This window comes from Pongo abelii, chromosome 9 (assembly GCF_028885655.2).
Source record: "Pongo abelii isolate AG06213 chromosome 9, NHGRI_mPonAbe1-v2.0_pri, whole genome shotgun sequence".
Classification (NCBI taxonomy): Eukaryota; Metazoa; Chordata; class Mammalia; order Primates; family Hominidae; genus Pongo; species Pongo abelii.
Window position 1 is genome coordinate 117542456 of NC_071994.2, and position 25588 is coordinate 117568043.

At 40.0% G+C, this 25588-nt stretch overlaps 2 long non-coding RNA genes across 3 annotated transcripts in view; one reads left to right on the top strand and one right to left on the bottom strand.

Moving 5' to 3' along the window:
- LOC129048778 (uncharacterized) overlaps positions 1–24659 on the bottom strand; it is a 32505-nt gene extending 7846 nt beyond the window's left edge. The window contains exons 1-5 of one of the 2 annotated variants that reach the window (XR_008511394.1): positions 24413–24659; positions 13824–13886; positions 13121–13193; positions 9964–10073; positions 9723–9859 (exon numbers count right to left, since the gene is read on the bottom strand). This is a non-coding gene — a long non-coding RNA (uncharacterized LOC129048778). The remainder of the gene's footprint in view (positions 1–9722; positions 9860–9963; positions 10074–13120; positions 13194–13823; positions 13887–24412) is intronic. The other variant, XR_008511396.1, reaches the window with a different exon arrangement.
- Positions 29–22255, top strand: LOC112135505 (uncharacterized). The gene is made up of 3 exons (XR_002916789.3): positions 29–208; positions 21064–21218; positions 21907–22255. It is a non-coding gene; the product is annotated as an uncharacterized LOC112135505 (long non-coding RNA).
- Positions 24660–25588: the final 929 nt, after the last annotated feature.

Below are 25588 nucleotides of genomic sequence, written 5' to 3' on the forward strand. Positions count from 1 at the left end.
GAGGAATCCTCCTGGGGGCTTATGGGAAGGGTTTTTTCACTCACAAAAAGAGACAAAGAGAAAGCAACTTTTTTCCTGCCTTTGAATATTGTGGATTGAAGATGGGATGCTTGAATTTGCTGTCTTGCAACTGTGAGGGGACAGACCTGACCTGAGAACAAAATCTAAAACCATCCAGATGTTGACAGAGCACAAAAATGAAAAGAACGTGAGTCCTTGATGTCTTTTAGCTGCTGAATTAACCATCTTGGAATCACTCTAAACTTATTTTATAATAAGTTCATATTATTATATTATATATGATTTATATTATATTTATATAATAAAAATTTATATAAAATTATATTACATATTTACATAATAAAACCCTTATAATTTAAGCCAGTGATCTCCAAAATGGAAGAAAGAAAACAATAGAAAATCAATTTCTTTCTATGTGTTAACACCTCATTTTTTAAAAGCATATCTAAAATACAAATTGAAATCAGTAGCTCCACTTAGTCTATTATTTGTCAGAAAGCTGTGTGTCCAGACAGAGCCAGGAGACAGGAGTGAGAGTTTCATAAGCATAACGGGACTTTTGACATATTATGATTTACATATGCCCAATTAAGTGGACTCAAAGATTCTATTTTCTTAAATAATATAATTTTCAAAATTGAGGCAGAGTATTTTTTAAAGGATGTTTGGAAATGTTTTCATTACTATGTATTTTGTTGCTAAAAGCATGTCATTGTGTCATCATGCATAAGACCACAGATTTATCTGACTTTTCAAAAATCTTTCTAACAGAGTATTTCAGTGGGTTTTGAGCAAATTTATTAAAAATAAAAGCTAACCTTCCAATAATAATTTTCAAGATCAATGTTTTTCATTTGGGGAGTTGGTAATATACTGACCAGTTTCACAATTTGGGGATAGGACTGACATACTCATTCCACCCTCTCTTCAACCCCTGGTCATCACTAACCTCTTTACTGTCTCCATAGTTTCGCCTCATCCGGAATGTCATGTAGTTGGAATCATACAGTATGTAGGGTTTTAAGATGGACTTTTTTCACTTAGCAATACGCATTTAAGCTTCTCTGCGTCTTTTCGTGGCTTGGTGGTTCCGTTTCTTTCTAGCGCATTTCTTTTTTTTTTTGAGACGGAGTCTCACTCTGTCGCCCAGGCTGGAGTGCAGTGGTGCGATCTTGGCTGACAGCAAGCTCCGCCTCCCGGGTTCACGCCATTCTCCTGCCTCAGCCTCCCGAGTACCTGGGACTACAGGCGCCCGCCACAACACCTGGCTAGTTTTTTGTGTTTTTAGTAGAGATGGGGTTTCACCATGTTAGCCAGGCTGGTCTCGATATCCTGACCTTGCAATCCGCCCCTAGCTCATTTCTTTTTATCGTTGAATAATATTCCATTTATTCATTCACCTATTGAAATACATTTTGGTTACTTCCAAGATTTACTTCCAGCAATTATTCATAAAGCTGTCATAAACATTTTATGTGTTTTTATTACCATTTGGTAAAATACCATTCTTAAGAAATGACAGCCAGTTATGAACTTCTTTCATTTAGATCTATGAACATTTGCAAAGGATTTTTTCTATTCTGACAGCCACCAAAACCTAGTACAAAAACAAATTTAGACTCTCAGATGGTTTAATTTTGAAATATTTTTCAAGTTTCAAAAATAATAAAGCAGAGTACCCCTGCTAAAAATGTCAGTAATAAGTATAAAACCTGGAACTGTTTCTAAAGTTTATTTATATTTCTTATATTGTTAAAATTGTATTTTTATATATGTTTATAAAATGTATAAAATTGTATTTTTATATACGTTTATAAAATGTACATAACATTGATACAGGTAATGTGTATACTTTATATATAAATGAATACATACTTTTATATAAATTGTTGAGTGCATTCTCAAACAATTTTTCTTTTACTGTTAGGTGTGCACAATCAAGAAAACATATAGGCCAGCCACAGTGGTGCCCAGCATTTTAAAAGACCAAGTGGGAGGATCGCTTGAGGCCAGGAATTCAAAATCAGCCCTGGCAACATAGCAAGAACCCATCTCTACAAAACTGTTTAAAAATAGCCGGGTATGGTGATGTGGGCCTCTAGTTCCAGCTATTGGGGAGACTGAGGTGGGAGAATCCCCTGAGCCCAGGAGTTCGAGGTTGCCGTAAGCTATGATTGTATCACTGCACGCTCCAGCCTGGGGGACAGAGGGAGTCCCTGTCTTGAAAAACAAACAAAAAACCACACATATATTTTAACTGAGTTTTCTATTACTTGTAGCCAAAATATCCTTATATAGTGCTTTACTTAGAAATGGCTATCACATACACTTTTAAAAAATAATAGACTGTTTTTGATAATAGTTTTAGGTTTACAGGAAATTGAACAGAAAATACAGAGTTTCCATATACACTTCCCACCCAACCCCCATTTTCCTTTATTATTAATGTTTTGCATTAGTGTGGTACATTTGTTACAACTGATGAACCAATATGAACGAAAACCTGAAATTTATTAGAATTAGAATTTACTCTTCGTCTTGTACATTCATGGGTTTTGACAAATGTGTCCACCCACCCTTACAGTACACCCTTACAGCACAGTTTCACTGCCTAAAAATCCTCTCTGCTCCATCTACTCATTTTACCCTCCCTTCAACCCCTGGCCATCACTAATCTTTTTACTGTCTCCGTAGTTTTGCCTCTTCCAGAATGTCATATAGTTGGAATCATACAGTATGTAGCACTATAAGATTGTTGACTTAGCAATATGCATTGAAGTTTCTCCACGTCTTTTCATGGCTTGATAGTTCATTTCTTTTTATCATTGAATAATATTCCATTTATTCATTCAGCTATTGAAAGACATCTTGGTTATTTCCAAGTTTTGGCAATTATTAATAAAGCTGCTATAAACATTTGTAAGCAGGTTTGTGTTTTCAACTCATTTGGGTTGAAATATTTTCTCTCAGTTTGAGGCTCATCTGTCATTCTCTTAACAGTGTCTTTCACAGAGCAAAACTTTTTAAGTTGAATGTGTTCGGAAAAAGCTGAGTGTTGGGAGGGAAACTGAGGCAGGGCTTGCCTAATGTCTTCTGGAATGTGTCTAGACTTGCTGGCTCCTTGCTTCTAGCCCTCCTAGGCTCCTAGTCTCCTATTCCCATTATCTCAAGTAGCAGAACATGTTCCATATAAATGCTGAACCATCACAGCTATAAATCATGTGCTTAATGCAACGTGCCCTGTTGACCTCCAAATTCTCACCACCTGTTTCTTTGTTGGAATACCAATAAATAGCGTGGGCTCCCAGAGCTCGGGGACTTCGCAGCCTCTGTACACTAGATGGTGTCTCACCTTTCTCTCTCAAACTGTCTTTTTTTCAATCCTTTGGCTCCGCCGGACTTTGTCACCCCCACGACCTGGTGTTGGGTCTGATCAGCCCAACAGAATGAAGCTCCTCTTGCCAATATTTTTCTTCATTGATCATCTTTTGGTGTTGTATCTAAAACGTCATCCCCAAAGCAGAGATCATCTAGATTTTACCTGTGATATCTCCTAGGAGTCTTACAGTTTTATATTTTACAGGTAAGTCTATGATCCATTTTGAGTCAATTTTTGTGAAAGATACAAGGCCTATGTCAGGCTTCATAGTTTTACATGTTGATATACATGTGTTCCAGCACTATTTGTTAAAAAACAACTATCCTTTCTCCATTGAATTTCCTTTGCTCCTTTGCCAAAGATCAGTTAACTGTATTTGTATGGGTTTATTTCTGACCTCTCTCTTGTGTTCTATTGATCTATTTGCCTATTCTTTTGCCAATACCACACTGTCTTGATAACTGTAGTTTTATAGTATGTCTTGAAGCTTGGTACTTTCAGTCCTCCAAGTTCATTTCTTAATATTGTATTGGCTATTCTGTGAGGTTTTTTTTTGTTGTTGTTGTTTGTTTTGCCTTCCCGTATAAACTTTGTCATTTTTGTTTTTATTTATTTATTTATTTTGATGGAATCTTGCTCTCTTCGTCCAAGCTGGAGTACAGTGGTGCAGTGGTGCGATCTCGGCTCACTGCAACCTCCTCCTCCCAGGTTCAAGCAGTTCTCCTGCCTCAGCCTCCGAGTAGCTGGGATTACAGGCACCCGCGACCTCGTCTGGCTAATTTTTGTATTTTTAGTAGAGATAGGGTTTCGCCATGTTGGCCAGGCTGATCTTGAGCTCCTGACCTCAGGTGATCCACCCACCTTGGCCTCCCAAACTGCTGGGATTACAGGTGTGAGCCACCACGCAAGGCCCCTATAAACTTTAGAATCAAGTTGTAGATACCACGTATGCACTCTTTGAAATTCACAACTCTGACACAGTGGTATGGCAAACGTCATTTAATTTACCCATTCAGGGTGAGCTGAGGCCCACGGCAGGTAAGAATTTGTCCAAGTCATAAACAGACTCAAATTCAGGTCTCCATTGCCATACCCCCAGCATTTTTCTCTCTACTGTATCTCCAGACAGAACAATGAAACATGTCTATGTACTGGCTCCAGCTGATTGCCTCATATGCCTGGCCTGTATGCAAAACAGAACCCAGTATTTATTAGAAACACAGATCTACTGCACAGCAACCTGCCTGTAAAGCTACCAACAGTTCAGAGTGACTGGGAAACTAACAGCTTGTGGTGTTAAGAGGGCAGGGAATGAGGAAGTTGGCACCTCCACATGCCAGAAATGAGAGCGGTCAAGCTGTTAGGATGTGGCTGCCTGAACTGTCCTTCAAAAACCAAACGGCTCTCTGGAACTATCATTAAGATACTAAGATACCAAGTAAATTGTCTGTGCTAAAATATAGCAATCCCTTGCTATTTCACAAGTACATCTCTAAAGCTGAGTGGAACATTATTCTCTTGTATCATGTATGACACGTGACACTTCTTCCCAAACTGAAATCTAAAAAAATCTATTTTTCTATATATTTTTTTCCTGTTAGAGAAATAATACCAGTTTTAGGAAAAAAAATTTAAGAATGCAGAAAACTATAAGAATAAAACCAAAATCATATATTTGTATCACACTAAGATAACCACCATTACAAATTTAGTGTTTTCCTTTTAGTATTTGTTCCATGCTTATACCTAGTATCTGAGGATTGTTCTTTTTAATTAATTTTAATTAATTATTTCACTTGGCCCACTGTATTAGGATGTGTGTATATCTGCATTTCTTGTTGCAGCATCATAGGCATTTCCTATGACATTGCATATTTTCATGATGACTTTCAATGGTTGCATTATATTCTATCATGTGGCTCAATAATTATTCATTTAATCATTCTGCTACTGTTAGAAAATTTGCTACTCAAAGCACAGTCTTATACATGTCTTCATTTATATCTCTGATCTCAAAATTGTCCTTAAATAAGGACAAGGATGCTTTTTGTCTTAGGAGACAGCTCTCTTCAAAGATTTTGTTGTCAGTTTTGTCAAAACATGTGTGTTTTTAACACATTAATGCCATATTTTTCCCACTGTCTTCACATCTGAAAACAATGTAAGACACTTATCTTGTCTCTTTTCCATCAGTTTGTTTGTTTTTACCCTTCTGGTAGTTCTCAGCCAGATACAAATGTCTTTTTTTTTAAGTTAAGATAGAGATGTGGGACAGTGACCTTTAAAATGGAGATCCTCAAATGAAAACTAAACCAAGTAACTGTCAAAAAAAAAAAAAAAAAAAAAAAAAACCCATACAGACTTGCCATTAATAAGGACCTGCCAGACAGAACTTGCCAATGGTTTCAATGCTTCTGTGCATAAGAATTACTGAGATGGCCTGAAAAACTTTCTCTTCCAATTTCAATGAGTTGAATTTTCTCACTTTTGAAATGTGCGAATATAAACATAATAAAATGATAATGAAATGGGAAAAAATCCAACTTATTTTTCTCTTCTTCCCTCTTCTGAGAATATATAAGGCTGATGGCTGAACTCTTTCTTTTGCCATCTTAATTACCTTTTTCTGTCCAGTTTATCAAATCTGTGCAGTCATTTGTATTGTTATTGAAATCATCTAAGGCACTACACCTACTATATTTTTAAAGCAATGTTTAAACCATATATATAAAGTGTCTTAGGGTAGAGTGGGTAATTGATTGACTACTGGTATAATTTTAGAGTCACCAAAGAGCACATCAACCTTAATATACTTTTCCACAGCCACAGTCACTTCCGTATTATGTGACCTTTATTACAAGAAAGGAATACTATAGGCTAAAATTCCTTGTAGATACATGCAAAAATGCTCAGCAAAATATTAACAAATGAAACCAGCAACATACATAAAGAATGACAAAATGGGGTGTATTCTAGGAATACAAGAATAGGTTAGCATTTGAAATCAATAAGCATAATTCATTATATTAACAGAATAAAGAAGCAATGCAATATGAACATCTCCATAGATGAAGGAAAAGCAATTAGCAAAATTCAATATCCACTTATGATAAAAAAAATCAGCAAACTGGAAATAGAAGGAAACTTCCTCAATCTGATGAAAGGCATCTATTAAAAAATCTATACTTAACATTAAATTAGCTGAACTCTGAACATTCTCCTACTAAGATTGGGAATAGGGAAAGATGTCTGTTCTCATCATTTCTACTCAACATTATGCCAAAAGTCCTAACCAGTGCAAAAAGGCAAGAAGAAAGAAAGGACATAAGGATTGGAAAAGAAGAAGTAAAACATTATTTGAAGACCATATTATTTTTTATGTAGAAAGTTCTAAGAAATTGAAACAAAAATTAATAGAACTAAAACATAAGTTTAGCAAGATCTCAGGATATGAGGTCAACATGCAAAAATCAATTGTACAGTATTTCTATATACTAACAACAAACATTTTTATCCATTTGTAATAGTGTCAAAAATAAATAAAATGCTCAGGAATAAATTTGACAAAAGACATGCAAAATATGTTGAAAACTACAAAACATGGGCTGGGTGTGGTGGCTCATGCCTGTAATCCCAGCACTTTGGGAGGCTGAGGCAGGAGGATCATTTGAACTCAGGAGTTGTAGACCAGCCTGGGCAACATGGTGAAACCCCGTGTCTTGCAAACATACAAAAAAAAAATTAGCCAGGCATGGTGGTGTGCACCCGTGGTCCCAGCTACTTGGGAGGCTGAGTTGGGAGGACCACTTGAGTCTGGGAGGTGGAGGTTACAGTGAGCTGAGATCACACCACTGCACCCCAGCCTGGGTGACAGGGTGAGACCCTGACAAAAAAAAAAAAAAAAAAAAAAGAAAAAACATTACTGAGTAAACATTTAAAAGACCTAAATAAATGCAGAGATATACCATTTTCATGGAACAGAAGGCTCAATATTGCTAAGATGTCAGTTCTTCCCCTATTGATTTATGGAGCCAATGCAACCCCAGTGATAATACCTATACCTATAAGGTATACCTTACACCTGTATAAGTATAGGTCAATTGATTTTTTTTTTTTTTTTGAGATGGAGTCTTGCTCTGTTCCCCAGGCTGGAGTGCAGTGCTGCAATCTTGGCTCACTGCAACCTCCACCTCCTGTGTTCAAGAGATTCTCCCACCTCAGCCTCCCAGTAGCTGGGATTACAGGCATGTGCCACCACGCCCAGCTAATTTTCTGTATTGGTCAATTGATTTTAAACAAAGATGCCCAATAAATTCAATGAAAAAAGGGAATTTTGTTCAACAAATGATGCTGGAACAATTGAACACACACACACAAATATATATTTGAGTATGTGAACATATATGTGTGTATATATATATATATATATATATGTAAAGATAAAGCTTGGCCGCATCTTATACCCTACCTACAAAAAAATTAATTTGAGGTAAGTTATATACCCTAATATAAGAGCTAAAATGATTACACTTTTAGTAGAAAACAGAGTAATATTATAAGCTAAAAAAATCCTAAGCTCCCTAACTGAACAGACCCCCTCTTAGCCAAGGGGACCCCAGTGAAACCCACAAATCTGAGTTCTTGGTTATGATGAGAAGTGAAGTCAGTCACGCCTCGTCATGGAGCATAGGCACAAATGACCAACATTAATGTTAAAACAGAGGTCATAAGACTGACAAAACAGGCTTTTTGTGGCAATAGAATACCAAATTACAAAAAAACCTGTCTATGCAAGGCTAGGGTTAAGTCACACACCATAAAATCCCGTTAGTGTGTGTGTGTGTGTGTGTCTGTTTTAAGTAACCTGGTATAATGTGGCTTACTTTCCAACCAGACTCTAGTGTAGCATCACATGACAGATAGCAGACTGTGTATCTTAAGCTTTTTTTTTCTACTGACTTCAAGTATTTAGATAAAGCTTCACTCTTTCAAACCGATTGCTAACTAAAGAACACCTAAAACCCACCTATGACTTTAAGCCCCTACTTTGAGATGTCCCACCTTTTCAGGCCAAACCAATATATACATTCCATTGATTTATGATTTTACCTGCAATTTCTGTCTCCCTGAAATATATAAAGCCAAACTATAAACCGATTGCCTTGGGCTCACTTTTTCAGGACCTCTTGAGACTGTGTATTCCTGAGCTGCAGTCACTCATATTGGCTCAGAACAAACCTCTTTAAAACGTTTTACACAGTTTAAACTATATTCTGTTAATATCTTGTGAGATTATAAAAATATATATATATGGCCTCTGCCCTGGTTTCCTGGCACACCTCTCTGAAAACGCTTGGAATCTCCAAACTGATGTTTTTTCAAAATATGCTAATAAGATGACTGATGGGTGGGGGCTCCTGAAGAGATGGGGACTGATTGCCAGAGGAACCAATGACGTGATTAGGGGTTGGAACTTTCAGCCCCACCCCCAATCTCCAGGATGGAGGGGCTGAAGATTGAGTTAATCACCAATGGCCAATAATTTAATCAATCGTGTCTCTGTAGTGAAGTCATTATAAAACCCTAAAGGACAGGGTTCAGACAGCTTCTGGGTTGCTGAATACAGCCACATGCAGGGAGGGTGGTGTACACAACTCCTGGAGGAAAGAAAAAGCTGAAGAAAATTTTTTTTTAAAATGGCAGCCCAAGATACCTGCAGGCTGGATATACGGTTAATAACTGTGAACAATTAATATAAACTAGGCCTATGAACAAAAGCTGAAATCTCAGCCTAGAAGCCTAGAGTATGTCAAATATTACACTGACCTGTGTTGATGACAACCTTGCCTATAGATGAAGAACAAAGGCAGGATAAAATCAATCATCCCTCCGCAGACCCCAAGATGCCTACATACATGTTAATCTTTTACCCTATATACCTGAACCACACATTTGCTTTATCTTATTTATAACAGCACTGAGCACCATTTAGAGTTGTAAGAATGTCACCTTTCCTTCTCGGCCACCTTCTCATTTTCTGTGAAAGAGAATGTATAAGTACTGCTCTTCGGGTAGTCCACTCCGGGACACATTCTTGGTTTGCCCTGAGACTCTGTTTCCAGGGTACAGTTAAGAAATTCTGACATTCTGGGATGGGCCATTTGGAGGTGTATTTGCATAAGGACCAATGTAAACTTGGGAGAAGTTATCTAGAGGACTTTTAGACAAATGGTTAGATCTTGAGGCTCCTCAATTAGGACTCTCAACCAAAAGGAAGATCATTGTCTGCCTCTAGGAGAGCCCAAGATAGCAAAGAACTTACTCAGAGGTAAGAAGGCCCCAGGACTGGTTGATTGGAGGGGGAGAAAGATGCTTTTGAATGTGCCACTGTGTTGGTCCTTATAGAAGTCCTCTGATCAGATCAAATGGAGTTGGTCTTAAGTTTCCTGATGGAGGGAGCTATAAAAAAATGGGAAAACAAAATCACATGTTAGTGAATCCTCGTAAGTGACAGCAACACTGCTGACAGAGCCCTTCCCCATCTCAGGAGGTGTGATACTGACAAGGTGAAGCTCCAATGGCAATACCAAGGTCAATCCATGAGGCAGGCATAGTAACATTTTTAGGAAACTGAACAAGCCAATAAATTGCATTCTTTTCTTCCAACAAATTCCTGAACGAATTGAAAAAGAAGATACAGTGATGAGGTGGATGAAGAGGAAATGATTATTTTTATTACTATTGAAGTTGATGTAGAAGAATGTGAGTTTTATCTGGAGGCAGATGGAATTCCCAAGACTAAACTCCAGAACTAGACAGACTTACCTTCTCAGCCACAGGTAGTTCCAGACCCAAACCAATTTTTATAATTCAATTTCGCCTGGTTATCCTTGCATTGCTATGGTCTGAGAAAGCAAGAACTGTACCTTTTTTATTTTTCAATTATGGAAAATATAAAACATTACAAGAGTATAATAAACCTCAATGTAACTGTGAACCAAAAGGTTAAATAACAGGGCCTCCAAATAACCCACCCTAGAAGGTCAGAATTTCTTAACTGACTCTGCAGATTAGGCTTTCTCCTGTCGGAGTTGTAGATTTATAAGGAATGGATCTCTGAGGATCTCTCCTCAGCCAGAAGACTAGGTCAGAGAGGTTGGGTGACTATCAAGGATTCCCAACTAGGAAATAGCATAGGTTAAGTAGAATTGAGATATTCTAATGCCCAATCCAGAATTAAAAGTCTTATCTATAAAGATATGCTCTTAAGGAATTTTTTGTTTGAATGAAAGAAAGGAAACCCAATGCAAACTAGTTTAAACTCAAAATGGGATTTATTGGAAGGAGACTGAGGTAGTTCACAGAATCAAAAGAAAAAATACTAGAAACAAGGATACACTGAAAATTTCAGGGAATAGAAGTGTGGACACAAATACCATTAATACTCTTTGTCTCTCTTCTCATTTTTTTTTCTTTTCTTATAGGTAGTTCCTCAGAAATTTCGTTCCAATAATAAAGTCCTTGGGATTACAGATGTGTTTTAAAACTAAATTAGCACAAATTATGGTTATTCTTATAAGTGCATTAGAATTATATTTATATTGAAGTGCACAGAATGTTTTTTCCTCTTTTTTCCTGGTATTACATTTAGAAAATTTACTATTAAAAAAATTTTAAAAGGCGATACCTTGATACTTAATTGTTCATCTTTCCTGGGACAAGTTATCACACTTATCTCAGTGTGCCTTAACATTGGCTTATTTCAGCATCAGATTCCTCCACTAGACAGTCTCCTTTCCAGCTTTAGGTTTGCCACTCCCCTTGAGTATCACTGTATTTTATTTGCACCCTCACCAGTCAGGAAGATTATGTTAAACTTCACTTTCTGTTGTTTATGTTACAAAAACAATAAGTATTTTTTCACACACATCCTGTCCCACCAACCTACCACTCTTTGGTGTGTGGGATGTTAGGAAAGGCAGTCATGGGCAGTTTGTTGGACCCTTGCAAGCTGTGTAAGAATGTACATTGGGCCTGGAACACTTCCTTTCATGCTGATAAGGACTCTTTATGGCCTGTGCTGGGCTTATTGTCTTCTTTGGGAGAATTTCTCACTATTCCGGGCTTGACGTGTACTTCAGTGTTCCACTTGAAGTATATGGGTCATATGGCCCCTGGCCAACCCCACTGCTATGGAGGAAATGGGTCCTTTACTTGCAGCACAAGAAAGGTGCATACAGACCATCTCCCTGCGTCATCTGCAAGGTGAGACCTGCTAGCCATGGGGGACCCATGCTTACTATTAAGCCTGATCTTGTCTCTTCGCTATGTGAGTAAAGTCTTGTTCCCTCCAGTGCCTGTGACTTGATTCTCTGAGTCTTTCCCGGTGATCCCGATGCCTGCAAACCATGCAGTGGGTTGACATCTAGGGCCTGTTGCTCCTGGTGGCAGGCATTGTTATGCTCTTTCCTATCCTACCCACAGTGGGACTCTCCTAGAAATAGTGACAGGGGTCACTTGCTCAGCAGAGGGGGATGTTGGGAGCATGTGGGATATGCCCTTCCTGCATATCACTTGAGAAACACTATCTATGGAACATACTTATTTTAATTCCTTGCCATTCCTACCTTTTCATAGATGCCCAATACATCGTACTTGAAATAAATTGGCCTGTAATAAATACCACCCCAAAGATCCCGCTGGGCAACTCGGAGAGCCACAGCCCCACTCCTAGAGCCATTTCTGCGGCATCTTCTCTATGGAAGAGGGGGATGCTCCTTCACCTCAGCCCTGCCCCCCAGGGACAAAGGTGACTTGCCTGAGGCAACCAGCCCACAACCTGATTACCGCAGCTTCCCCTGGAGATGGAGTCACTGACCCAAAAAGAACAAGGGCTGAGGTTCCCAAACCCTCACCTCAGCTGCAGGTCTGATCTAGTAGCACATCCAGACATTTAGCTGGGCTAAGTGTAGTTAAGACTGTAACAAAATCGATCAATGACCTGCCAGTCCTTACTTGCTTGAGGTGGGGTGAAAACACATGATGGTATCAGGGAATTGGCATTATTGGTAGTTCTAGACTGTCCTGTATTTGAAATGCAAATGAAGAAGTTTTATTCTATACACACAGCTGTGGTTATGGCCATAAAGCCCTTGCTTTCTGACTCAAAGCTGTCTCCTTGTTCCTACAAAAAATGCATGACTTACTCACTGAAACAAATCACAGATTCCATATATAAATGCATCACTAGAGATTTCGACAAGAAGAAGACCAAAAAAAGACTGTTTTCCCTGCTTAGTGAAGATGTCAGTCAGTGCCCAAGCATTCCGGGAATGTGATGGAAATTGCATATACAGAAAACTATGCTGTTAGTGTATTAGCAAGGGTGACCTATTCTTTTAGGCTATTCAGAGAAATAACTGTCATTTGCAGTGATTTTAGTCAACTGTTCTCTCTATCATTTTGTGTAATTAGGGACAGCTATTTTCTCAAGGGTAGCAAAACATGCAGAGATTCAGTTTTCCCCCCGCCCCATAGAACAGCTCCATTTCTGTAAACCTCAGAACGTTAATGGTCTTTGAGCAAAAGAAGTCATTGAGGCAGCCGCGGCATCAACATGGAACATGAGGGTAACCAGGCAGAGAGGCACAGCTGACATGTGTAATCAGCTCCGTGGGCGGAGGACGGATGAGTGACAGAGCTGTTTGCGGAATGTCCTACCTGTCCATCACTGGTGCCAAAATGCCCTCTTGGATATTCGGCCTCTTATTTTTCTCTCTGGAGATCAGAGCCCCTAAGGACGTCAAAGCTTTATGTATTTTAACATGTCAGAGGAGAAGGTGATAAAATTTTCCTGCCACACAGGGTAAAGGGAATTTAAATATGTAATTGTTTTCAGAAGTTGCTTTGTTCTAGCACTACCCTTTTATCTACTGCTCAGAGAAATGACTTCATTTAGCCAAACTTCCCCTCCCGCCTCTACCACAGGCTTTTTCAAAGCATAAGCCACATGGCTTCGCTTCATTAGCGTCTTTGTTTGTGTACTAGCATCATTGATGATATCAGTCATAGCTCTGGGAGTATGGTTTGTTCATACATTAACCATCATTAGGAACAAATAGCAAACAGCTTTTCTCAGGAGCAAAGCCCATTCCCTGAGCTGACACTTAGAGCCTAAGAAATGAAGCTCCATCTAGGTACTGTTTATGCCTGATTCTTAAGCTTTGTTTTACATTAGCTCTGGTGTAGTCTCCTGAGTTTAGACAACTAACCCCATATGCCAGTGTAGAAAGAGCTGTTGTTGTTGTTTTATAAGATTCACAAACAGTGTCCTTGTCACTGACAGCACCTAGAAGTCCCAGAGTCTTCGTTTTTTATGCTTTTTAGCTGTTTCAAGTTGTCGTTAAGTCATGGATGATCTTACCTGTGGCATCCAGAGACTAAGTGAAGTCTTGGCTCTCAACACTTCAATTTACACACCTAAATACTTTAAAAAAGAAGAAGGACATATACATTAAGAAACAATCCTTTGATTGTAGAATTGGTATCATAAGTGATAGGGTTGGGCAATAAAAATCAAACCATTGTATTACTAGCATTGGAAGAATATGATTAAGAACACTTCCAGGCCTGGCACGGTGGCTTATGCCTGCAATCCCAGCACTTTGGGAGGCCAAGGTGTGTGGATCACCTGAGGTCAGGAGTTCGAGACCAGGCTGACCAACATGGTGAGACCCCGTCTCTACTAAAAATACAAAATTAGCCAGGCATGGTGGCAGACGCCTGTAATCTCAGCTACTCAGGAGGCTTAGGCAGGAGAATCACTTGAAACTGGGAGGCAGAGGTTGCAGTGAGCCGAGATGGCGCCATTGCACTCCAGCCTGAGCGACAAGAGCTAAACTCCGTCTCAAAAAAAAAAAAAAAAAAGAACACTTCCAATAGGAGTTACTTTCTCCAGTGCATTTCCTGTGACTTGATTTATCTGAGTGGTGAAAGACCTACTTCTGAGGAGTGGTAAATGATAGATATGGTGTAACTGAATCAAATCCTTCAGCTGATGCATTTTCCCAGTCATCTAAAATCCACAGTGCAAAGCAATCCATTGATTACTAAATTTTCAATACTTTTTACAACTAACTCTCATATTTGCTTTATGTTTGATTGATTTCTTGGGCCAAGGCTATTAATGAAACAAAAACGAGTCTAAAACAGTAGATTCCTTGAAACACACACAGACATGGCCAAAAACCTTGCTTCCTCTCTTTCCAGCATAACTTGATTATCGGTAAATGGTGACAGACCCTTTATCTGTGATCTGAACTGTCCTATTATTAAGTGACCAAAAAGGTTAGCCATATTTTTTTAGTTTGATGCCTCAGGTCAAATATATTGTGGACAAAAGAGATAGGAACAAACCTTCCCTATGCTAACAGCCCGTATCTGCTTGAATTCTTCCTTACCTGTGATGCAGGCAGAAAATTTCTGTACTGTGGCTGACAGTCTGTGGGTCAATGTGAGAGGGGGTCCTTAGGGAGGATGTTGCATGCCCCAGGGAAAAGCCGAGGATTGTGTAGAATTCTCTCTGCAATTTACGTGTTGCTGGAATACCTCTGCTCCCCATGGAGAAGCTGGTGGTTGGCAACGAGCAATGTTTGTGTACCTAGCCACAATGTCACAGACTTAACCTGTGGCAGGTATGATGTCTGCCAAAAACAGACAGGTCTGTCCTTGCAAAGCTTGATATTCTGTGGTTATATGACTCACTTTAGATATAATTTTGCAATTCAGCTAAGCTACCATGGATAATGAGTGGTATAAACCAGGGGTTTAGCAAACTTGTTCTGTCGAGGGAAAACATAGTACATATTTTCAGCTCTGTGGGACATACAGTCTTTTTTGCAACTGCTCAGTTCTCTCATTTGTAGCACAGAAGCGCCTATCCACAATACGTAAAAGAATGAACACAGCTGTGTTGCAATTAATTTTATTTTGAGACAAGGTGCCACTCTGTCTCCCAGGCTGGAGTGCAGTGGTGCAATCTTGGCTCCCTGTAACTTCTGGCTCCCAAGCTCAAGCGATCCTCCCACCTCAGCCTCCCCAGTAGTTGCGACTACAGGTGTGCGCCACTATGCCCAGCTAATTTTTTTGTATTTTTTGTAGAGACAGAGTTTTGCCATGTTGCTCAGGGTGGTCTCCAACTCCTGAGCTCAAGCGATTCTCCCACCTCAGCCTCACAGAGTTTTGGGATTACAGGTGTCAGCCACCATGCCCGGCCACAATCAATTTTATTTACAAAAACAGGCAGTGGGCTGGATTTGGCCTGTGGCCCATAGTCTGCCAACCCTTGCTCTAGAGAAGTTGCCTTCGATTCTTTTGATTTTGCACGCTATCAGTTTAAATAAAACAAAACACTCACATACATACAAACCCACAATGCCTTAAATATGAACCCCCAATATTATATATTTTTATTTATGTATAAATCATATACAAGTACGAATGTGCTAATATATTGTCTTCGTTACAAAACATTTAAGAAAATTTTTTAAAATGAGATATAGATGAATAATGCTTTTGAATATAAATTTAATTGTGATGACTTCATACTATCATTTCCTAAGAACCGAAAGTACAATATATACTGAGGGCTAGGTTCACAGTTTATGTCAGAAGATTTAAATCCATAATTCAAATAGTTTTCTTGGTAATTGAAAAAAATTTGGCTAACTTTCTATTAGATCTAAATAGGTCCTTGTTTTTGTCTTGTGATGTCACTGGCACAAAACTGAAACTTTTTTTTTATTATAACAAACATATTATTTGCTCTACACTAGACACTGCCCTAAGAGTTTCAAAAATATTAGCTTATTTAATTATCACAACAGCCCTGTGTGATGGGTACTATTAGTAACCCCTTTTTAAACATTTGAAAACGATAGCACACAGAAGTTAGGTAACTTGCCCAAAGTCAGAGCTGCTAGGTGGTTGGCTCCAGAATCCTTGCTCTTATTTACTGAATTAAGCCACCCAAGCAGGCATAGGAGAAGCATTAGCTCTTCCACTTTCTTGCCCTCCCTTATACTTTCACTCTTAGAATTCAACTTTGGTCCACACTTTCAGGAATATCACTTGTCTATTTGGTGTATGGTGACTTTAAGTCAAACTAGATAATCTAGTCCAAAAATCCACTTAACCAGGCACATGTAAACCGCAATGTACGTTGCAATATATATAATGAATGGAACTGGATGAATGAGGGCTCCACTGTCAAACCCTCAACCTTATGGAATTCCCTCTTCCCCTTTAGGAAAACCAGAGAAACGTGTCCATCTGATAGATGAACTAACTGAGGGTGCCAGGGTCAATTTGAATATTAAAAATTACTTAGCCTTAAATTTTTCTTATATTTTTGAAATATAGAAATCTTAACATATTCTTTGAATTCCCTGGTCATCTTGGGTACCTCTTGAGATATTCCATCCACAATCATCTACAGGAGTGATCTTATGTCCCAATTATATTACACGGTGTCCCCAATAAAATGTTGACCTTGTGTACAGTAATAAACATAATAAAGACTAATCTACACCATGATTAGCATTACATTAAAATAATTGCAAAGGTACAGTCAGATGTCATTGCACTAATCTTCAGCTATTATTAATCATTTTGTTAGCTTAAAACCCTGCTCCTCTCTTCTGGACTTAAAAAATAATCTGCAAAGGGACTTGAGCACTGGGCAGCAGCTTGTTGTGAAATATCTCACCCAGCAGTATTCCTTCTACTTCCAATTTCTCAGTCTGTGGACTGGTGCTTAACACTCTCGACTGGTTCTCACACTTACCTGCATACCACAATCACCTGGAGGGCTTGTTATAACACAGATCACCCTGGACTGGAGTTTCTCATTGGGTAGATCTGGAACAGGCACCAAGAATTTGCATCTCTAACAGGTTCACAGGTGATGGTGCTGCTGCTGCTCCAGGTGTCACACTTTGAGAATCACTGCTCTAGATAACTATCTGGTCCAGCTCTCCCCAGGAAGCAGAAATTGGCTTTCTGTTGTCTATGTAAGTTTTCTATTCCACATAACCTTGTTTTCAGCCATCAATCTTGATCTCACGTCCAACCCCATATCCCAGGTGAACCACTTAGAGCTATTCCTGCTGTCAGCCCTTATTCCACGCCAATTCCAGCTCAGTCCTTGCCCAGCAACTACCCACTACCAGACCTATCCTCAGCAGTAATTCCTGGCCTGTGGTGGAGCAGCAGCTGGCATAATTATGAGAAGAACTGTACAAGGTTGTATGCTTTTCTTTCTTTGCACTCTCTATTCTTACTCCATCCAGTTTCATATGGTCACACCCGTGTTTCAACTATCACCTCAAGGTATGACTCCTGAACTGTACATGTATAGCTCTTACCTCTCTCCTGAGCCCCAGACCTACACATCTCAGCTTCCCACTGGACATCTCTACCTTGATGGGCCCTAAGCCTCTGAAACTCAATATTATGGGTTGAACTGAGTTTCCCAAAAAGATATGTTGAAGCCCTAACACCCACTACCTATGAATGTGTCCTTACTTGGAAATAGAGTTGTTGCAGATATAATTTACTTAAGATGAGGTCATACTGGAGTAGGGTGGGCCCTTAATCTAATCTGACTAGTGTCCTTATAAAAGGAGAAGAGACACAGACACATGTGGAGAAGAGGCCATGTGATGACAGAGGCAAAGATTGGAGTAATATGCTGGGCACGGTGGCTCACACACCTGTAATCCTAGCATTTTGGGAGGCTGAGGCAGGCGGGTCATGAGGTCAGGAGTTCAAGACCAGCCTGGCCAACATGGTGAAACCCCGTCTCTACTAAAGATACAAAAAATTAGCCGGGCACAGTGGCGCACGCCTGTAATCCCAGCTACTGGGCAGGCTGAGGCAGGAGAATCGCTTGAACCTGGCAGGCAGAGGTTGCAGTGAGCCGAGATCATGCCACTGCACTCCAGCCTGGCGACAGAATGAGATTCCATCTAAAAAAAAAAAAAAAATGGAGTAATAAAGCTACAAGCCCAGGAACACCAAGGACTGCCAGCAGAAGGTAGAAGAGGTGAGGAAAGATTCTCCCCTGCAGGTCTCAGAGGGAGTACGGCCCTGCTGATATTTTGATTTTAGACTTTAGCTTCCAGGACTACCAGACAATAAATGTTGATGGTTTTAATCTACCTAGTTTGTGTGATTTGTTACAGCGTCCCTAGGAAATGAATATACTGATCATGTCCAAAACCGAACAGAACACCACCTTTCCTCACCAATAACCCTAACTTGTTTTTCTCCAAAGTTCTTTTTTCAAATAATAGCAACACAGTCTGCAGTCTTCTCAACTATATAAACTAGAAACTTAGATTCATTTTATACTTTTTTTTACACTTCACGTCTTATAAGCCACTAAATTTTATTACCTCTATTCCCTATCCAACTTTCTCTTTAACATTGCAACAATTTCCAAGGCACCTCTTTCTTTTTTTCCTTCCTTGTATTTCCAGTAAATTCGTAATATCTCCTACAGTATTCTGTTTACAAGATTAAAATACTTACAGTAATAATAGCTACCCTTTTCTGAGAGTTTACTTTGTGCCTGGAGATGTGCTAAGTTCTTTCACAGATATTTGGTCTTCACAATTTGAGGCGGTAACTACTATTATTTTCTTCATTTTATGGATTAAAAAACTGGTACCCATGTTCACAAAGCTATCAAATGTCAGAGTTGGGATTTGAAGTCTTACTCACTCTGTTATACTGTTTGTGGTACATCATGTCACCTCCACAAAGTACAAAGCACTGGCATGGCACTCAGGCCAAGCCTAAGCTATGTTTCCAGCCTGTTACCCTACACATTCCTCTAAAACCCTCGGCTCCAGGCACATGAGACTGCCCATCAGTCTCTGAACACATGATTCACCTTTGTGCCTTTATGGCTTAGGTTGTACAGTTCCCTCAATCTAGAAAGCCAACAAGTTTTCATTGCCTAAAACTCTTCAGATACTTCAGTGCCAAGCTTACCTAGTATCTCTTTCACCAACACCCCAAGTCAGAATTACCTGTTCCTTCCTCAGGGTTGCCTACTTAGAACTTAGGCCATTCCACCTTGCTTTATAGCTAGTCATTTGCATGTTTATTTCTCCCACCATCTTTCTGGCTTCTTAATTCAAGGGCTATGTCATTTAATTTTTTCATTTAGTTTCTTTCTCTGCCTCATAACAGTGCCTCAATCAATGTTTGTTGATTTGAATTGCTAATAACAGCAATAGTAATTAGGATAATAATGTCAGCAAGCCTTTGCTAGGCATTCATACTCAACAATTTCAGTAAGATTTGAAAAATAAAGTTTTTTTTAATTTAGAAACGTTGTATCAGTTTTTCTTTGCCCACAATTGAAAAGAAATTTCTTGATCTATTTACCTATTTTGATATCATACAAGAAGCTTCATTTGAAATGCCTATTCATTTCCATTCAATTTGATGTTTCTGTGAGATGTAGACATTTATTGTGTGGTAACATCCAAATCTGTTCATCATCCTTTAGAAATAAAACGCTCATAAAGGGAAGGAGAGGGGAATCCACTTCTTTTCCTGCACCCCAGAGCATATTCCCTTCACCCCTGGATCTTGAAGCAGGTCTTGTCCGTGTGAGGTTTTGTCACAGCTAGTTTGGACCTAACCTTGTACTCCGTTACATTTCGTGAGAGGAGGTCAGGCTGAATTGAAAATAGTATATTCACCTCACTACCCTTATGGTTCTGGCAGCTTAAACCTAGCCTTCATTTATTTTGGCGTCCCTGAGAACTGACATAGGATCAGATTCCACACTTTTGAGCAAATGGAAGGAACCCAAAGAAGAAAATAGAGAAGAAACTAAATGAGCCTTGTGGGAAATCAAGCCAGAGTGGACATTCTGGCAAAGTGGCAGAATAAGTTTCTGCTTAAATGAGAAACTATTTAGAAGTCAGTCATGTGCAAATAATTAAACAAAATGGTTATAAATGTGGGTGCCTTAATAAGGAACAGACTGAAGAACATGATTAGGAAATAATTAAAAGGAAAACAGTATTTTCCACAAAGCAGAGAAACATGGTGAAAAATAAGATAATCACTCTGCCCCCTTGGGCTTTATTTTTTCCCAGCTGGAAAAATATCCCTATTTCTGCCCATGATTTGAAATATCTAGAACATTGAATTTATTGACAGGAAATGTATTTACCATCTAATCAGAGAAATCCTAAAAGGAAAAGAGTGCTGTACACATCAGAGGTACCCTAGTGACTCAGCTGTTCATAACTCTGCATGAATAGGGCGGAAAGTGCCATATTCCCATTAAAGAGCAACACAGTTGGTTAAAGAATGAACAAAAGGCAGCATTTCTTCATTAGTGTCATTGCAGGAAGCTGATGCTGTGAAAGCTGGAGGCCATCAAATGGGATATTGCAGCAATAAAACAGAATGAAAAAATGAAATGCTCCATTCTCTTGTCAATCCCATATCCTTGTCTCTTTCTTTTTAATATACTAGGCACTACCCTGGTAAGCTAATGCATATTTGCAGTTCCGTTTTGTGTTTGGTAATTGTGCTATGGGCAATTATTCATCTGACAGACTTTGCTTTAAATGAAGGAAACTGGCAGGTTGGAAGAAAAAACCCAATGTTGCCTAATCACCAATTAAGGAAACTGCCGGAGGGAAAACTGGACCTGGGACTGGTATCAGTAAAAATGATATAATGATGCTGCACTTCAAAAGACGTTTTGAAGAGACACTTAATGAAGGAGGTAAGAGAGGAGGATTACAGGGTGGCTAATATATACGACTGCCAAATTTACACCATGAAGATAGACGCAATGGGGTACAGCCATTTTTGCAAAGTTTTGGACATCTAAACAACAAACGTATCCAATTGTGCTGCAGTTGACAGAAAGGCTGATTATCTTCCTGTAAATGGAGAAAGTCGGCCTCATAATCAATTTGTTGAAAACTCCTTATTGTGAAGGAATGTCACCCTGGTAGACACTAGGGATACGAAAATAAGTAAGCCTTAGTCCTGGCCCACTCTCATGGATCTCCTAATCTAGCAAAGAGACAGGCAGGCACGAAGGCTAATTGTATGCAGCTACAAAGGATGAAGCAGGCTATTCCTCTACATTTCCCCGTGAGTCTCTAATCAGTTGCCTATCAGTATCGGGGTGACCTTTCTTTCTCTAGTCTCCCTCGCTCTTCTTCCCTATAGGATCCTTGATTTCGTCCAGTTTCTCCAATTCCCCAACCCCAAGATTCAGCTTCATCTGGAGGAGCAGCATCAAATGGAATCTATCTTGGAATTGCTGAAGAGGCTTTAGTTCTCTATATTCACAAATTAATAAACCCTTTCCCTCTTGCTAATATTGATTGCTTCTCATGGATTAACTTCAGTGGATTATTATATTAACCAAATCCTTGTCTCTTTACTCTGTCTTACCAAAGAGTCCCCTCCCAAGAAAGTGTGAAGGAGAAAAAGAGGAGAGAAGAAAGCTCTAGCTTGCCCTGGATAACATGCACCAAAATCGTGGTGTGAACAAAGTCATGTGAAATTACTAAGTACTTGGAGGGGGCATCACAAAAGATTCCATGGAAGAAGAGAGGCTGAGTGAGTGGGATGCTTGTGCACAACCCTGTGCTGTATACTGTCAAATTAAAACATGTAAGCTTTGACTTCTGTCTTAAAGAAGCTTTGAATCTAGCCCAGGAGAAAAAATAAACACACATGAAATTTAAAAATAAAAACAACCTAGAGTTGAATGTGTAATACAAATATATTGAAATTTTTGGAACTGAAATTTATGTCCCTGTTTCTGTCCTAAATCAGACTAGGACTAGGCAAAAGTAACTTAGCTAATGGTTTCTGGAAAAATTTGTTTCTGGAAGTTAATGCTGTGAGCCAACTAAACCAGCTTACTTATCAAAGGACTGACAGCTTGCTTGGCAATACTCACTTTAAGAGCACCCTTACTTTGTGCGGTCATCAGTCCAAAGCTCTCCTGTCATTAACTCTGCTCGATACCAACTAGTTCTCCACCTTGAAAGACCTGCCTTAAGTCACCCGGCCCTGGCCCTAAAATAATAAGAATATCCTTCTCTCATTTTTCCCCTCTGAGAAGATACCAAGACTGTCAAGGCCTTTACTGCAGTGAATCTAATCAGCTTTGCTTGATCAAAAGAATTTTCTCATGATCTTTTTGGGAATTGGCAGAACAAATTAATAATTTTCCATAAAGACAGATGTCTGGGCTACCTGGTAATTTTTGTAGCCATACAATTTGTGCATAAATACTTCCTTTATTTCTCAATGTATCTGAAGATGGAGCCCAGGAAGAAAGCAATAGCCATGACTGAAAGGTTGTGCATCAACAACACTAATAAGGTATTGGAATAAAGAAAAGCAGTAATCTAGGAGGTGCCTGGAGACCCTTGGGAGTAGTACTTTTGTTTTCTGGTGGTACTGATGATGGGATGGACTAGGGCTGAGATTGGACACAGCTTTGGGTAAGGTTTTATAACCTCATTTAATTTCCTGGGCTCTATTAGCCAAGATTCCTCCTGGAAAAAGAGTAAGTCATGTCAGTGCCCGGGATACACACTGAATTATGACAAATTAGGGATGGATGGATGCTCCAGGAGAGCCAATTTGCAGAGAGGGCAGGGCACAGAAAATTCATCCTAAGGTGAGAGAACATATGGAATGAGCATCAGGGCCTAGGGTCAATGCATGGGCAGGTGTAGGCAGCCCTTGGTCCTGTGACTTACCAGGCCTGGTCATCCTAGCAGCACACACACTCTGGGAAGTGTGTGGAACTCACTGAGCCATCTCACTGGACCGGCAACCCCTCAGGGCCCAAGCAACCCTGCTGTGGGAGTTCCCTAAGGGCATGAAACAGCAGAGGAAGTGTTTCTCTGTTCAACCTTTGACATGTCAGGGAGCTTGGGGCACAGAGGACTATGAGCAATGAGGGTTGAGTATCTTTTCCTTGGAAGGAGCAGAGGCCCACAGAGGGAGTGCATGTTAGAGCAGCAGAGGCCTGAGAAGGCTGCCCTGGAACATGAACATATGTCAGACAGCCCCTTCTCCCATACTCTCAGAAGGGCTTCGGGGCTGGGGTTTTAGAAGGAACTGGAATTACTTTTATGAGTCATCAAAGCCCAGAATTAATAAGATTTTGGTTTGAATCTCAAGGAACCCCAAGCTTGAGTCCACAGGCTGCTGATGCTTGGAAATGTCTGAGTCACATCATGCAAAAGCACTGGTTTCAGGATGATTTCCTGTAGGAGTCCTGGTAGGAGGGAGGTGGCTGGGATAGTCATTGTCATGCACGCCAATGCAGGAGAGGACAGAGCATAATTGCCTCAATCTGGGTCTCTTTTGCCTACTGAATTCTTACTCTCCGTAGACTGATTATAGTGGAGAAACAGTCAAGAGCCTAAGGAATTCTAAAATAATAGAAGCTGGTGGGAACTGGAATAGTCATAGAAAAACATTTGTGGTAGAGGTAGATGACCTGAGAAGGCTGGTAAAAAGAGTGAGAGAAGGGCTTTTGCCAATGTCTCTGCTTGATTCTGTATATCTGCATGCAGTCACTCTCCAAAGCCTAGGACCCCAGCAGGCAGTGCAGCCACCAGCTTGGAGTCTTTGTCCTTGGGAGGAGGGAAGGAAGGCAGAAGGAGTGACAATGCTGTCACTCTCCAGCACCCACAACTTTTGACCTCCTGAGTGGGTGTTAATAACACCCCAGCCTTTCCAGGGCAGCTCTAATTTCAAATGATCTGTCCCAACATGTTGGAAGAATGGCAGCAATAAGAAAAGAACGGAGGAGCCATAACCAATGCCATTGCTCCAGTGCTGTCCCTTCGCTAGCTGCGCTGTGGGTCCTTGATTGAGTCACTTCCCCTCTCTAACCCTGTTTCCTAGTCTGTAGAAAGAAAGACTAATACTCACCTTATGTAAGGGTGACATGCACTGCTGGCTTTCCTTTTTCCCTCCTTCCGTAGTAACAGAAAGGCAGCCAGGCACAGGGCTGACCAGCTGGGCCACCTTTCCCCGTCTTCTGTGAAGAAGATGTGACTAAGTTCTCTCCAGAAGAATATGATGGAAATGATGCCTTCCATTTCCAGCCTGGCCTCTTAATACCAGACCAGGAGATATCATAAGCTTTCCTTTTTCTACCGGCTATGACCCAGGTGAGGCACCTACACAAAATTGGACAAAGAAAGAAGATGGTGAAGACTCTGTTCCCTGAATAATTGTAGGGAAGAGAGCTGCTTGCTAAGCTAGTTTATGAAATACATAATTTTGCTTGAGCAATTGCATATTTCAAGTCCCTGAAGTTCAACCTTATCCTAATTGGGTATATCTCACAGAACTGTTGGAAGCCAAACAGAAAAAAGGAGGAGGCATCCTCTTATAAACTGTAAAGTATTTTGCAAATATATTATAGCTGCTGTGTAATTGGATGAACCATTAATGGAAGCAACAATTGTGAAAAACTAAAATTACCCCACTGTCTGGCTGAATTATCCAGCCTAATCTTACTACTCTGAGCAAATTAAGCAAGGATGGTAGACACATTAGACACATTGGGTGTTTGATATCAAGCCTCTGTTCCTATTAAAACCCCTCCTTTCTGGGGAGTCTCACAAGGTAAGGAACCATGGAGCCTAAGGGGTCACATCCCCCTCCCCCTGCCTTGGCATGCAACCAGCCTAATATGAGCCTAGCAGGAGTTCATGTCCATTACGCTGCAGAGTGGCAGAGGCAACCTGGACCATGCCTGGGGCTTCCCCTTTGCTCCAGAAGAGGAACCTTGACTGATGCCCCAGGCAGTTGTCAGCTCTCCAGATCTAAGCTTACTCATAGACACAACCTAAGCAATTAAACAATAACTGTCTTGAAAATCTCCCAATTCCCTTCATTACAGTCTTTCACGAATCCTCTTAACATCCCTCAGAAAGTGGAAAGCAGGTGTAGCTTTCCTAACCTGACAGCAAGCAGATGTTTGGGAAAAGAATTAGGCAGCTCATGAGGGCACACAGGAACAGAGCTGAGCCGAGCGTGGTACAGCTGCCCTGGGCACCTGCATCTGACCAAGGCTGCTAAGCCCAATCTCTACCTAAA